Raw genomic sequence first — 16,497 nt, 5'->3', positions numbered from 1 at the left:
CTTCCGTTATATCGAAATTTCGTTGTAACCGAACAAATAAACGATAGAAAACATAGAGAGGATAATGATGCAGCCTGAACCTTTATCTTCTTGTAACCGGAATTTCGTTATAACCGTGTTTGTTATAACGGGAGAGCCCTGTATGCACATGTACTGTATACGCCATGTATTTAGTGAGTCAAATTTTTTGCGAATCAGGACTTCCCGACAATTTTGCGAGTTGTTCAATTAGCGATTGTGGAGTACAGAGCTGAATGGAGAAGTGTGTGCATGCACGCCAAATTCATGTCGGAGGTCAGAGTTAGTATTTTCATGTGTTTTTACATTCGCAAATAGCGCCAGACGTGTGAAATTCGCGAAAATAAAAACCTATGAAATATTTGGCGTATACAGTAGTAAGCAAAGCTCTGTCTTTGATCACCATCCTCATTGATTGCAATGTGCGTACTTAATCTGGAGGTTTTTTAGGCAGTGAAAACTTTTAACTTGAGAAGTTCTTCCTGGCAATGAAAATTTCCTCACAGCAATTCAAACTTGAAGGTATTTTATGAAATTTGTGAAATGCACTACATATTGCTCAGATTGAGATTATACTACCGTATTGAAATGGCAATGTGTGTGTCTTGTGCTTTTACAGTTTGTAGTCCAGTTCTCTATGGATAGGTTTCAAATGCTGCACTCATTTATTATACATTTTATACTTCTGTAGGGGAATTTCGTGATAAACTGCCTAACAATGATATTCTCGCAGTCTCATTTATGGGGACAGCAGAGGGAAAACTTGTTATAATGACCTGTTTGGGAGCACTGAAATTTCCTTGTTTTATCTTGTATTTCCTTATACTGTATCAATGATAAAAACCAAAGAAAATGAAAGGAATGAGACCTAAGAAATTTCCTCGTTATATCTGTTATCTTAGTTTATCTGACCTCGTTTTTATGAGGTTCCGCTGTATTTTGGCTTTTTGTTGTGAGAGCCACCAAAAACATGTCCCGCACATTCGCACCTATTTGCACGGCAATGATCATGAGGTTGAAACAGCAACAGGAGGCAATAAAGGAACTTGCAAGGAAATACACAATATGTGCTGGTTTATCAGTGCGGGAAATACCGATGGAATAAAGACTTCTTTTTTTTTTTTTTGCCGGAAGTAGCAAAGAAAAGGGGGATAGTATTTTTGTAGGAAGTGGAGGGGGACCCAAATGGAAGGTATTCTTGTGTAGATGTTTATATTTTTTTATGTGAGTGAGAATATAATGTAGTGAACTGATATGTTCATAAGGACTCGATGCAATTATGTGGATTGGTGCAAGTGCATCCCTAGACTGGTTGATTGGACAAAAACAGTCACGTAATGTCAAACTAGTTTTGTGTGTGCCTGGGACAGATATTGAAATCACTGGTACCAGAGGAAATTTGCACATGAACAATGGGCAAAATGAGATACTATGTTGCTATACCATGTCTTAATTCAGGAATTGATATAGAATATAACTGTGCCTGTGTTTATCTCGCATGCTACTAACTCAAATTTGGACAAATCTCTTCCAGAATAGCACTATACATGTATATCAGAAAGATCTTAATAAATGTAAAGGATTCAATGTAAGGGTAGCATGAAACAAAATAATTCTCCTTAAAGGGATAGTACAGTATTGGTGGAGATGAGAATTGGGCTTTTAACTTTTTGCGAGATACCAAGAAAACACTTGTGATATGGTACAGAGCATACCATTTTAAGAGGAATTCAAGTTTATTTGATGAAAATTGGGTTTGGAATGAATGAAACATCCAAAAACAAAGTAAAACAAAGCGATCGTAATAAAAGTGTGGGTCCCACACTTTATGAGAATCGCTCTTTTTTGGATATCTCAGCCATTTCAAAACCAATTTTCATCAAATAAACGTTAAATTCCTCATAGAATTACATGCTCTTTCATATTTCATAAGAAGTTTCTCATTATCTCACCAAAAAATGTTAGAAACCTGAAATTAGGTCTCAACCAAAACTGTACGATCCCTTTAACTCAGTGGTTTCATACTCCAGTGCCAAAAATGGTATAGGACAGTTTGCTAAAATTACAAAGGTCTACCTAGACGTACTTGCAAAAGCAGTGTACTGGCAAATGCTATTAATAGGAGACAATGAGAATTTTCTCATTACAACAGATGAAAGAAATAAAGGAAATATGTGTAATGACAGTTTTACCAGCAATATTCATATGCATATTGTTCATAACAAGATTTGTTTGTACTGTACATATACCCCTCCGATATGCATATTCATATTCTTTTATTAATCCAAGATTCTGTCAATGATAAGTTTTGTAAGTCTGTTCTTGTTAATACCAAAATTCAGGCATTACACTTCTTTCTGCACCGATTCAACACAACAATTGTGAGCATTCAGCCATGTTCTAGTTTTGCAGTAAGTGCAGTCAACCTTGTTTAAGTCGACATCACTTAAGTTGAAGATTTTTTTTTTCAAGTCCTCTTCTCTTTACATTCTATCGATTTCAATCTCACAAGTCAAATTTTCTCTTAGTCAAATTCATTTCTTCAGTTCAAATAGGTTTGATTTAGGCGAGGTCGACTGTATGTGAAATGTTATTGTATTATTTTAGTTTGTTGTCTTTAATTTATAATGTATTCACCATCGGATTTCCTTTCAAGCATCACTTAGTGGGCGTCAGATTTAAGTGTGCAACTATTTTTAGAATGTATAACAGTATTTGAACTGAAAGGAATCATGCCTTAGCCATTTGTGTACAAATGTCAGCTACATTTAAAGGATGAGTGTGTAATACAAATACATGTGTGATGAAATACACAAAAGTCTTAACAAAAAGGGAAAAAAAAATGTGTGCAAGTGTCCATGAATGTAAATGATGCTTTGAAATTTCAGAAGAGTGTGAGTTAAAGTTTGTGATCACTGTGGAAGCAATTGAATGCTTATAAGCAAGAAATTATGGAAGTGAAGCTCTAGAGGAATGGGCAGTATTAAAGGACAAGTCAACCTTCATATACATGTACATGTGGATTGAGTGAATGCAGCAATATTAGTAGAACTTATCAGTGAAAGTTTGGGGAAAATCAGACAATCATTTCTAAAGTTATGAATTTTTAAAATATCTATGCTGTCACTGCTGAACGAGAAGACTACTACAGTGTATGATGTCACATGCACAGAGCGATAAAAGGAAAATATCAAAATTAATTTCACAAATATTTATTTTTTTTTGGAAAAAGTGCACATTTCCTTGACTTGTCACTGACGTATATGTTAAGGGTAATATTATTCCCCCTGCCTTCTGAAAGAGGCAAGTCAAGTGTTGTTGTTTTTTTATTATGTGAGAAAAGTGAAGATTTGTTGAATTTTCTTTAGATTTTCTTGTATATTGTTCTACACATGTGACATCACATAAGCTGAACAAGTCTCCTCATCCAACAGTAAATGAACAGAAAATTTGTTAACTTTTAAACGGATTGTCCGATTTTCCTCAAACTTTCACTGAGATGTGGTCTAGTGATATTGCTGCATTGACTCAATCCACATGTCTGTGAAAGTGGACTTGTCCTTTAATGCCTTGCCGACTTCTGCCTCCAATGGACTGAAACCAGATAAATCAAGATGAAAAGTCTGTGGTCTCTACCACCGAACCACAAGTGTTTGATATCAGGAAGTTGAGATGATGTGAACATACTGTAAAAGTTGTTATTTTCAAGAATCACTGTTGGGTCGTAAATTTAACAACATGCAAAAATATCTACTGTAAAGTGGTGTGCACTATGATAGCCTACGTGTCAAATCACAAAAATGACATCTCGCAAAAAAAAAAAAAATTCTGTGAAATCCAACATTACAGAAATATCTGTACATGAAAATATATTTATTCAGATTTCTCTACCCAGGGTAGCCCCATCAGTGGTTTACACACTGTTATCCTAGGGGGCCCTGCAACAGAATGACAAAATATAACAGTTCAACATACACAAAATAACAAATCAAGGACATCCCTTTTTACCTTGTAACATCGACACAATATCAATACTTTATATAAATGTATAAATGCAAAATTAATCTTTGCCGATAATACACAAACTCACATCGTTTGAAAAAAAAGATACCTTAACATTATATAAGAATATAAAAAATAACCGAATTCTACCCAAGTGAGATATGTATGCTGTTACGAACGCTTGAAGGGCGGTGGAAACGGCTTTTACAGTAAGAGAAGACCCAGACATTACCGGTACAGACAGAAGGACAGACAGTACAGACGGGAGTACAGTAGGACAGAAGGAGTGATCTGATGGAATACTGACACACTGGTTTACATCGAATGATTGCTGTAACCTACAGCCCTGACCAAGGAGAAGCAGAGGTCAAAGTTCACTTTCCAGAATTACGCTGCATCACAGTTCCATTGCATCACATACGAAAAATGGACCCTCCCATCAGAAAACAGACATCTCTCAAATTTTGATACACTGATAGTAATATTTTGTTTTTGCATCAAGCCCAATTCCCTTCAGATTGGATGCGAGTGCCAGGCACCAGAAGTGTTAATGAGGGGAGTGAAATCCAAATATAGGCCTACATGTGATTGATTGAACACAAAAGTGAAAGTTTGAGGAAAATGGACAATCCGTTCAAAACTTGTTAATTTTTAAAGTTTTGGTGTCGCCACCACTGGATGAGAGGACTACTACAGATCATGATGTCACATATGAAAAACTAAAGAAAATCTAACATTCTCACTTTTCTTGTACAATGAAAGAGCACTAAACCTTTCTCTTTTAGAAAGCGGGGGAGGGGGGGGGGGATAGAATTACTTGACATAATGGTGTCAATAACGTCAAGGGAATGTGTGCTTTTCATAAAGAATCATACTTTGTGGAATTTCTCTTTATGATTTCTTTATATCATTTTCCATATTATGTGATGGCATGATGAAGTCTTCTCATGTGATGGCGACACAAAACTTTAAAAATTCACAACTTTTAAATGGATTGTCGAATTTCCTCAAATTGTCACTGATGTGTTCTACTATTATTGCTGCATTCACTCAATCCACATGTATATTTGGGTTTCATCCCTCTTATACTTGTATTTTAAGTGCACAAAATGCATTCGGAGCTTTGAACATGGCAATCTATAAACTTGTTGTTCCTGCATTTATAGATCCTACACTATTTTGAAATGTACACGAAGAGCAAACAAAGCCATTTGCCAAAACCACACCAGCAAACTTTAGCTGCTGCCTCCATATATTGCTCTTTGTCTCACAGAGAGTAATGGGAGGTGAGATCTAGTTGTATTTTAAACAACAACTGATGGTGATTTCCTGTTCTATTGTTTTCAATCGTGATCGGAAATGGCGAACTTTGTTTTTCTGATTGCCTAAACACGTGTGCGGGATTTCCCACATGGCTCTATACTAGCCTTACTGGGTCCTTGTCAAGCAATGCAAACCGTGTCGAGAAAATTTGAATATCCGAGTGCTATATTTTAATGAAAATGTACCCTTTCAGATTACAATGTACTTTGTAACAGGTAGCGATCACGTGGAGTGGACTGTAGAACAGTTGGTCATTGATTTTAGCCCTGTCCAGCATGTGCATATTCTGTCACCATGAGGGTCACTGATAAGATGTTTTGCTCAATATGCAATATTAGTCTTGACCAAGGTGTATAAAGATTGGAAGTGGTAGTTACTGCAGGGCTCATGGAAAGAATATTACTTCCTCTGCAAAGACGCCCTTGCACCAAGAAAATGATAAATCCGATGTTGTTTTCTTTGTGATGTTAACACTATTGTTGATTTGGTTAATATCGATAATACATTGCTATCGTTGTCTTTATTATCAGTGTTAGCATCATCATTATTATGATACTTAGTGTAATGAAGTAGTAGCAACTGTGATTTTTATTCCTCTGAAAAATGCCAATGCATTTCAGTCTTCCAGGGCGCTCATTCTTCCAGCCGCACTTATAGATATCCCATATTCAATGCATTGTCTTGCCCAGGCGCGCTGCATGCGATGCAGATGCATTGATCAGATTTTGAGCAATTATAAAACTCTGAAGAACAATGGTGTAAGGTCATTGAACTTTGGCAATAATTATATTTTTGAATATGATTATAATTCTTATCATTGTATTTGTCAGTATTTGTAAACTACATTTAGAATTTGAGTTTGAAAGTGTCCATATTTGATTGCAGAAATGAGCCCCCCCCAAAAAAAAAAAATGAAATAAAAATAAAAAAGAGAAGAAAATAATGACATATTTTAACCCAGTGTCTATTTGACATATTTGGTCAGGAATAGTGGAAATAAACAGACAAATAGTGGGGGAAAATAGTGATCAAAGTTCATCATACTTTTACCCAACCACCTCCTCCCCGCCACAAAAATAGTAATTTCTCATTTCAAGCATTGCTTCAGCGGCAAATGTCCAGTAATTATTAAATATGTGGGTAGATAGAAATTAATCAGATTATTTGCACAAAGACGACAGCCATGATATGTCAATGGTCAAAGTCAGATGTCACTGTTCTTGAGTTGCAAATTCCATTATCCAAACACATTCTCAGCTACAAACCTCAAGTGGTAATACCTGGTAGAAAGGATAGAACTGAATTAGCAAATAGTTACCTGCAATGACAGATGTAACAGTCAAAAGTTCGAGATCAACGTTCATGATAATTTCCTTTTTTTTTTTTTTTCGGGCCACAGATTCCACTGGGTGGAAGTTCAGTAACTTTATGTATAGGCCATATATACAGTGGAAGCAAATACTGTAATTTGAAAAAAAAGGACTTTCTTTTGTGCAGAGGGATCAAAGGTCAATCCTTGGTCAATGGTTGAGATTAATGAACATCAAAAAAACAACAACGTAAAAGCAGGGTCTTATACTTATGAGGATAGTGATTGGCTGATACAGAAAGCATGTGAGACATCTGTGCACATAAAGGCAGACTATATACAATTTCAGGTTTTGAATCTTTAGAGTTTTGCCGTAAATGAAACAAAACTATGGATGTGAGCATTTCTGTAATGTTGAATTTATGTCACGGTTCTATAGATGTTCTTTAATCTTGTTTTATGAATCATGTGTGTGACGTCAAGGGCAAGACTCTCGGGATGCTGTGTGAATTATACACTTGTTATAGGTGTCATTGGATACAATAAAGTTCCTAAAAGTGAGCAGGCCCTAAGTACATAAACAGGTAACGTAGTATTAGCTAATTTATGCATTCGATGATGACTGTTTAAACGTCATTATTACTCATTTTTACTTATATATCATTAGATTATAATATGATAACGATGAAGTTGTTTTGATATACCTGAATAATCTTCCGAAATAACCCAGAACATCTTTCCCTTTCATTTTGCATGATGCCAAACAGGTAGAGCCTACGTTTGAAATAAAATGCATGAAAGGATGCCAACATTCTATATTAAAGCACATGAAACTTGACAACAATCTATTGTATACGTCGTTATCAAGATAAAGGCCTACATGAGCAAAGCTTGTATAGAGTTTCTTGCTAGCAAGACTACCTTAATAATTCTATGATAGGGCCTATGGACAAAATGGCTTTGATGATGTAAATACAAAGAAACAATAAGATAATCTGCTGCATTCAGATGGGTACCTCAAATTATCTAATCACTTTGATATTCTATTTTGCTCAGACTCTCACGAAGTTGTCTTCTTGTTTCATTTTTCATTATGACTCTTTCTTAGCATAGATAGACCTATACCTTTATATTTCTGTATCACATAAACAGCAGCCATAACTGTATTCAAATGTTGTGTTTTTCTTGACCTGACCTGATGACGGAATATTTTGTTGCTAGGTTGTGCATAATTGAAATAAAAAATGAAGTGAGAAAAACAGTAATTAAAGAAAAAACATTGAAAGTTTAGTAATCTCCCCATTGGTCCATTGTCTTGTAGGGCGTACATTGAAATTGTTTTTATTTTTCTATAACATTGTAATCTATTATCATTCCCTTCCAGCAGTGTACGAGTTAATTGATATTGTCACAGTCTATTTTTGATATGAGAGATACCATTTTGTTTTCTCTTTACCTTTCGTGTTCATGTAAAGGTAAAGATGCCTCATATTGTGAGGCATTTATAATGTCTATGCGTAGTTATATTGGAGACACTGAGACATTTTGATCTCAATGATATTCTATTTGTGATATCACCGTTCCATATTATAGTGATAGTAAGCCTATCTAATGATTATATTTAGGTTGTTAATACGCCAATGTACCGCTATGCTATGTATGTTTGATTTTATTGAATTTGTAAAATCTGTGAGAAAGAGGGATGGAAAGTTACTTAAGATTAGGGCCTTGATGAATATCTATTTCGTCTTCACGAATTTGAATGTGCTTCCTTTAATTTATGCCATGCAACACAGAAACTGAAAGTAATGCCATTCGACCGGAGCCATTATGTCTATACGAGAATCACCATTTCAGCCGTTCACGCTTAGTTTCAAAAACCAAAGTTATGTTGGTCACGTACACATTATGTGCGGTTCCATTTTTCATGTATGATATTATGTCAGGTATGACATTAACTCTCTCTGCGCCACACTGGTTTCCTGTCCATAGATATGTTTGTAAAATTTGAGCACATTTTACTCATTGGCAAAGAAAGCATTAAGGGAGGAAGTGACCTTCGTTTGCAATATGGGCGTGAGTGCTGATTGTAAAGTGGATCGGTATAATGGTAATGTTAAACCTGACGCATCGGCAGAAAGGCATTCTTTTTTTTTTAATTCTTTCACCTTTGACATTTGCGCTCATTCAAAAAGCTGGTTTTGATAAGCTGACAAATTCCCCCAAAACTATCTCCGTAAAAGGAACTAGCAGACAAAAAAAAAAAAAACTGTTCTAAAAGAATCAAAAAAGTACATGCAATACTTCTGAAAATTGCAGCGTAAGAATTTGGCAAGCGAACTAGGTCTCTTCATCCCACTTGCCACAGGAGGAAATCCTCGCTGTGAGCACGGAGAGCGGACGTTCTTAGCACCGTTTCCGCATTTTATTTTATGGCTGTTTTCGATGATAGACAAAGCTCTTTGTTTTCAGATAGTTAGTATGCTACATGTACTGTCATGAACATTATTTTTTTTTCATGCTTAGATATGAATATTTATGGTATTAATACCATGTAACAATGTGGAAAAGCATGTTATAGTCCGTAAGCTCTGCGAGGCGATGTTATCGCTGCACAACCACTATGCAGTTGGTTTGTATATACAAAGGGGAAAAAAGGTAATATACATAAATAATATATAGATTTAATCTAATCTGGGATCTACCAATTATCGTTGTTATTATAAAAACATCAGGCTCCCAGCAACTTAGAATTGAACTCTAAAATGACAATTTACAATATTTTGCTTACAAGCCAGTTTGAACTCGAAAGTAGGCCTATAAAACCGTCTGTTGTAAATCCTTTTGGATGAAAATACTATATCTATATTCTTAACTCTGAAAATGGCACTTAATTTCAAGGTATGTCACAGTCATTGGAGTGTTACAACTATAGGAATACATCTCGTTGGAGGTGTTGAAGACTTAGTATGCAATGCATCACTTCACTTTCTTCATGACGCCAAATATCTTTCTCTGTTTGTAGCGTCTTTCAGTGAAGTTTTATATTTTGACTGTTTTTTCCTCTTTTATTGGCCATGTTCATGATAAATGCCATGAGTCTATAAAGGCCAGTTCGTCTTCATCTTTTTTTTAGTTTGTCTTTGGGGTTAAAAAAAATGTCAGGGACATTTTGAGTTTGGTTCGCTATCCTAAATAAAGTCTACATGAAGAGGAACTCAATTCCATGTCCAAACAGTGCATAACAAACATTAGTTTGCTCTCAAGTCTCTGATAAGTTTCCTCTCAAATCAAGAATTGTATAAATTGATGGATTAATCAAAATTTGTAATGATATAGAATATATATATGTATATGTACATATATGTATATAATTAATATACATATACATATATATATATATATATATATATATATATATATATATATATATATACATGGGACACATGGCAACAACAACGTATCTGCGGAGAGGAACTTGATAGATTGAAATGTTACTATACAATCATGATCTCGGGCAAAAGTCCGAGAAGCGACGGGAGTTCCTGTTAATGTCATGGGCACTAAACTACAGTTAACGTGGAAATTTTTATTTCTTTCTCTTTCTCCCTCTCTCATCTAAAGGGAAATCATAAATGGTTTCCCACTATACCGACTTTACACTCTTTATTCGAGACTTTGGAAGACTTTTGCGGCACACGTGTATGAATTGACTGGAATTTTACTCTTGTATTAGCGCTTCAGGTCGTAGAAAAACAAAATTAGGAACAACCACCAAATATTCCTGATAATTGAAATCAAACCATGAGTTTGATACTTTTTACTCTCCCTTTTCTTTCGTTTGAAAACAGCTTGCTACGAAACAAATATTTTAAATGTATCAAACAAACAAGGGTGGGCAAATCTAGAAAAATATCATTGTTACAATTATGATTCGTCACCATCAAATATCAGTAGGCAACTATATTGCTCGATGCATCCTTGCGTTGTTAATAGGGCCTATAGAAACAACATCCAACCCACGCCAGACCGCCACTTTTTGTGTGAGAGTTATGTTGGTATAATGTATTTGTGATTTCAGTTTTGACTTGGACGGAAATTAGGCGCAGATGAATGACATGTTCTTTGTCCATTACTCTCCGTGATACAAATGCAATGGAAAGACACCCACAAAGCAACCAATCAAGAATGTCAATATTGGCAGAAATAACGCAAGCGCTGCTGGAATTTCAAATAAATCCATTGTATCCATAACAATTGGTGCGTGGATGGCAAACTAGATTTACTGAATGCACACACCATTGTTATTGTTATTGTGTCGCCATGATATTGTAAATCGCGTATACCTTATTGTCATTTCTATGCAAATATCAGTCATTGGACCATGAAAAATCTTGTTGTAACTGTTATCTGCCGAGAGAAAATGAATGCCATTGAAAACAAGTTATGAAATCATACACGTTATGTCTTCACTAAAAGAAGGATATGGCAGCAGAAATTGAGAAAGCCAGATTGACTCATTAAGAATAGAAAGAAATACATCTCCTTAAATGGTCGCTTTATCGCATGTGTGTGTGTATTTGCTTGCACGAATACGGAAATTATACATATAGGGTCCTACGTATCATCAGGGCGCGACGCCTTTTTTTTTCTCTCTCTCTTTCTAGTGGCCCGATCGGCCCGGCATTTGGACCACCGATATCTTTACACTTGACATTTTGATGACTCGGATAAGAAATACATTGCTCCGAAATAAAAGGAAACAAATTAATAATCAATTTCGCACCTTAGTTGCCCAAATCGAGCCACAAAAGATTCATTTTTTTTTAATGTGGCGCGCCCTGACGTTAATCTCTTAGTTGTCCCGGGCCACTGGGTCACCGGGCCACCGCTAGAGAGAAAGAGATAGATAGATAGAAGAGAGAGAGAGAGAAAAAAAAGAGAGAGAATCAAAAAGTGCATAAGTTAGGGCCATATTATTACATGTATTATTGAGTTCAAGCCATCTTTTGAGGTAATATACAACTGAAAACGAGGAACCTTCCCCAAGTATCAACGCAGAACAATTATGACAACACAAAATGAAAGCACTACATCATTGTAACGCTTAGATAAGGACGGAAACGTAGAACCGGAAGTATAGCTCCATTTCCGGAAGTTACCACCGAAATAGGTCCTCTCTTCCATCACGGGTTGTTATCCTACGCAACGATTACTACGTTGACTGTTCAGTTGTTTTGCACCGTGTGTGTGCTTTGTGTGTGGTTTCTGTGTGTATGTGAGCGTTCGCACCCTCGTGTGTCTGCGGAAATTATAGGTTTATAATATTAAAACTTTTATATTTTTTATTAATTCGTGATATTACACTGTATCTTGATTTTTTTTTTGTTTTAGTGGGGGATCTCCTCCAATACCCTACATTTGGGTAAAACGGTGAAAAAACAATGTCAAACATTGTCATTGTCAAATATTGTGATCAAAGCACTAATTGCCCTTCAAATAATGTTGATTTGAATCATGTTACAAAATAGTATGATGCCATTACTTGTGGTTTTGAGCAAGGACTGAACATAAAAAACAGAATTAAAGGATGATATAACGTTTCAGAAAAAAAAAGTTTCAATGTAAGGTTTATTCAAGTCATTACTAGCAATAATTATACAACCAAGGATCAAACATCAAAAACAGAGACACTCTTCAAGAACGTGAAACATAATTATACAGTATAAAACAATTACAGAAAGACCATAAATGAAAAGAAATTCACAACAAGTGTTGAATACAATAATATAGACACATTTAATGATACACTTTAGGCATGTGTGTGTCTGTGTACTTTGTATCAGTGCGTGATGCAATGATGACCCGGAATACCTATACCGAGATGTGATATATCGGTTATATACTATATACGTAGATTATAGATGATCCAGGATGTGGAAGAACCGGAAAGAGGGGGAAAGAATCTACACGAACGAGGTCACTTCCGGTTACGTCTAATCAGCTTTTGAGATGATAAAAGTTTCTCGTTGTGAATCGCAGGTCCAAGCGTCCGCCCAATACTTGCGTAATAATTTTTAAGTGCTAAACAGCCGCCCTTATTACCAGTATTCGTTGTTGACATCGTTGAAACTATGAAATACGTGACGTCATAATCAACGAGTACGGTTACGGAACAAAAATGGTGGTGGGAGGGAAAGTTCATCACGCTAAGCTGCTGTGAAGCTGGTGGCTGAATTTATTTGAAGCGTTAAATCCAACCATGACTTGCAACTGTTTGACTCGATACGCTCACGTAGCTTACTTCTGATATCTTATGAGCAGTTGTCAAATCGGAATGAAACCCAAGTGGTGGTATCTCAATACATTTATCTAGGAATGAAGAAATATACGTTTAACACATGAGGGAATTTCAGAAAAAAAAAATCTCAAACTTTCGGTAACGCCATTGCCTAGTAATAAGAAGACTGCAACAATTCGAGCTTTTGCATTATAGGATAGCGACATGATGAAACTCGTAGAATGTCTAACACGCTTTCTTTATCTATTGTATTGACGAGCACTTGGAATTAAACATTTTATACGGGGAATGATATCACACTCATGCCGGATAGGGATTTTTGGCGCATTGATAAGGTCTGAAAGAAAGTCTAGCTGCAATGACGCACTTCGCGCGGTCAAAAGTACTTTCCTCCAATGAAAGATTTGGCTGTGCGCGTTAGCCCTACCAATATGTGAAGGGGATTTCCCTTCAATGCGTTTTGCCTCCGAAGCTGTGCTCCGAAGCCAAGGCCAATACCTCTGTTCGCACACTGATATGGCCAACGTGGCTCATCATATCACTACTAGAGCTCTTCGAGGTCAATCGACATTCGATGCAACTGCTCCGAGGCACCCCCACCCACCCACCCACACCACAATTATATGTTTGTTTGATTATTACGCGTACTGTTTTCATCCTGTCGCGAAGTTCATTAGGAGTTCATTTAGGCTGCTCGTGATCGTGTCGTGTTACTTCATATTTGATTCACGAAAATGACGAAAGTGTCCAATACGCAACATCATTAGCGCGTAATCAACTCTGCATTTGAAGGAAACATTCTTTAAGGAATTAAGTGTACTTCTATTTTGCTTTACCGGCCGTAGTTCGGGGAAAAACCGTAATGAAATCCCTAATTTTCATGAGAATTGTGTGTTCTTTCTAATTAATCAGCTCTGGAGCGCATCGCATCGCTGTGTTTCGATCGGTGTCGAGTGTCTCACGCAAAAGAGGAAACCGAGCTGTGACGCCGCAGCGGTTTTACTGCCCACCACAGATAGTGAGCCGATAACCGGTCCTGTTCAGCGAGCGCCTGCATACTTGCTCGGAACAAAATACAGTAATGCTCGGATGCAATTGACGGTGTCACGCACGTGCAGGGGTGTCGGAGTGTATTTGACGGATCATGTGCCTTCTTGAAGTTTCATGAGATGATCATTAACTTGCTCAACCTCTTGGTAAATCTGAATTGTCTACCGTGATGAACGACAAGACGAGGACAGCATGAGTTTATGATTTCAACTGTATAGATTCATGTTACTGTGTTTTTAACTTCGAAGAGATACCCGATTCTCTCCACTTCCTCAGTCTACCAAACAGTGTGTTGGGTGAGATTTCTCTCGAGCAAGCTATTGAGCAAAACAAAATGTTGCATCGAAACTTTCCCGACTTCTCTGTCAAGGCTTTAACACTGCACGCGATGATTGCTACGATTGCAGTTTTGTGTGTATCTGTAGTACACGGTAAGGGAATCAACCTACTCATATTCATAGTGAAAACATGTGCATTTTTTATAGATATATGTGATTGTCATGCCACTCAGTGAACCAAGTTTGATCGTTTTTTCTTTGTTTTTCTTTTTTTTTAGATACCCGCATTTTGAACAATGTCTAAAACAACTAACATACAGGTGGTATATATTGTGAGAGATGAAGTATATGCCTATATAAGCTCAAAATGGAGCAGAAGCATGAAACTGAAACTCCGCATTTTCGAACTCGGCGAACCGATTTCAGTTGTGTTTGTAACAAATATGTGTAGTTATCTGCCACCACGTTTGTTTAGTTTTCTCCCGACTGTGGTAAAAGTACAGTTACCTGTACAGACAATAGCGACGTGTTCACTGAAACGATGCAGTATCCATAAATTTGCTTTGTCCTAAATGGCATTGTGCATTTCCTCATAAAAACGAAAATGTTCCTTTCACGAGGGGCCATCAAAACAGGAAACGATCTACTTCTTGTGGACTTAATAAACAAAACACAGTGTTGGCTGCTAGGCAAGGTTGTTGTTCGGTGTTCGGTTATTATTATCATTATTTTTATTATTATCATTATTATTATTATTATTGTTATTATTATTATTATTATTATTTGTTAGCTTTGTCTCCTATTACTACATAGATAGTTCCGGTCATTAGATTAATGGAAGCCCCAATGACAAGGTAAAGAATACTCCTAATGTAATCAGCTTATGTTCAAGGAAGAATTTCCTTCGAACTAAAACAAGAAACAGAAAAAGAAAAGATAACAGCCATTTCTAGCCAGACCAGAAATACACTTTAAAAGGAAAAACGTGTCAAACTATACCCTTCTATTTTTAGTTTTTATGTCATACGATGTGTAATATCTTGGGATTGTACAAGACCTGTGATGTGATTTTAGCGCTTCCCATTGACTGATTTTTGGATATATATTGTCTCAAAATATTACACCTATACAGTCATGGAAATGATTCTTTCATGTTATCAAAAGTACGGCGGTGTGAATTATATTAACAGAAATGTAAAGAACAAGTGCATTAGTCTGAAGCAAATTCTGAAATATGCCTGTGAGCATTCAGAAAAAAAAGGTTTGATTTTGGGAGAGAAATTAAAAAAATCTCAATAGCTAACTACTCAAAGAATATGGGATATGGGCTGTTCTGACAGTACGTATTACATAGTCGACAGACAATTTGTCAGAAAATGTTTGTAAGAGGATTATAATTGCTATATTTCCCATGCACGTGTACAGTTAGAGTAGGCACATGTTTCTCTTGGCTGGTGGATCATTTTCACAGTTCAAGCTGAATGCTATTTGTTTCACACATGCATCAGAGTACGAGAATGCATATTTCCTGACAGGAAATATTAAAGCACTAAACTACAAAACCTTGACTGCTATGTCCTAACATTGCTTCAGTGTATTTTGAAACCCACGCTGCATTGTGCAGGTGTATGGGAAAGAAATCACAAATTTCATATTTCAGGACCAATAAAAAAAGAAGGAAATGACAAGGTATAAATGCATGAAAAGATATCAAATTGAACCTGAAAAGTTAATCTCTCTTTTTCATCTTCATTATTTTTAAATCCTGCCTCTTAAAGTACACTTAAAGTACATTTGTGTTTGTGTCAATGGCATCAATGGCATGTATGTGTGTGTCAAATTGTTCGTATGTGTGTGTGTGTGTGCGTGTGTGTGTGTGTGATGCTCCTCAACGTGCACTGTGGCGATCAGCTGTTCCAATAAGTGGAGTATGAGAGGAATTGATTTCTTTATCTTGATCTCTATCAACATCAGAAACAGTGATCATGGCATGGTAGTTTATGCGGACCAAAGTGATCATTTTCAGGGAGCCAATTTAAGGTTGAATTGATTAATTGTCAGGTTTTTTTTTTCTCAATTTTTTTCTGATTCGATTCGTACATCACAATATACCTTTGGTGTGTATGAACAGTTTAAATTCTGTATTGCATGATCACATTATGCATGTCATCTTGACAAGTCTATTGCCATATATTTTTTTTTTCGTATTATCATTT

At 36.2% G+C, this 16,497-nt stretch overlaps 1 pseudogene; it reads left to right on the top strand.

Moving 5' to 3' along the window:
- The first annotated feature begins 12,586 nt into the window (after positions 1-12,586).
- Positions 12,587-16,497, top strand: part of LOC139743503 (uncharacterized) — a 56,880-nt pseudogene continuing 52,969 nt past the window's right edge.

The sequence above is a fragment of the Diadema antillarum genome, unplaced genomic scaffold (genome assembly GCF_040938485.1).
Source record: "Diadema antillarum isolate AM-2024a unplaced genomic scaffold, OU_Dant_1.0 seq00001089_RagTag, whole genome shotgun sequence".
Taxonomy (NCBI): Eukaryota; Metazoa; Echinodermata; class Echinoidea; order Diadematoida; family Diadematidae; genus Diadema; species Diadema antillarum.
The sequence above is the reverse complement of the archived record's forward strand: the minus strand, read 5'-3'. Positions and strand labels throughout refer to the sequence as shown.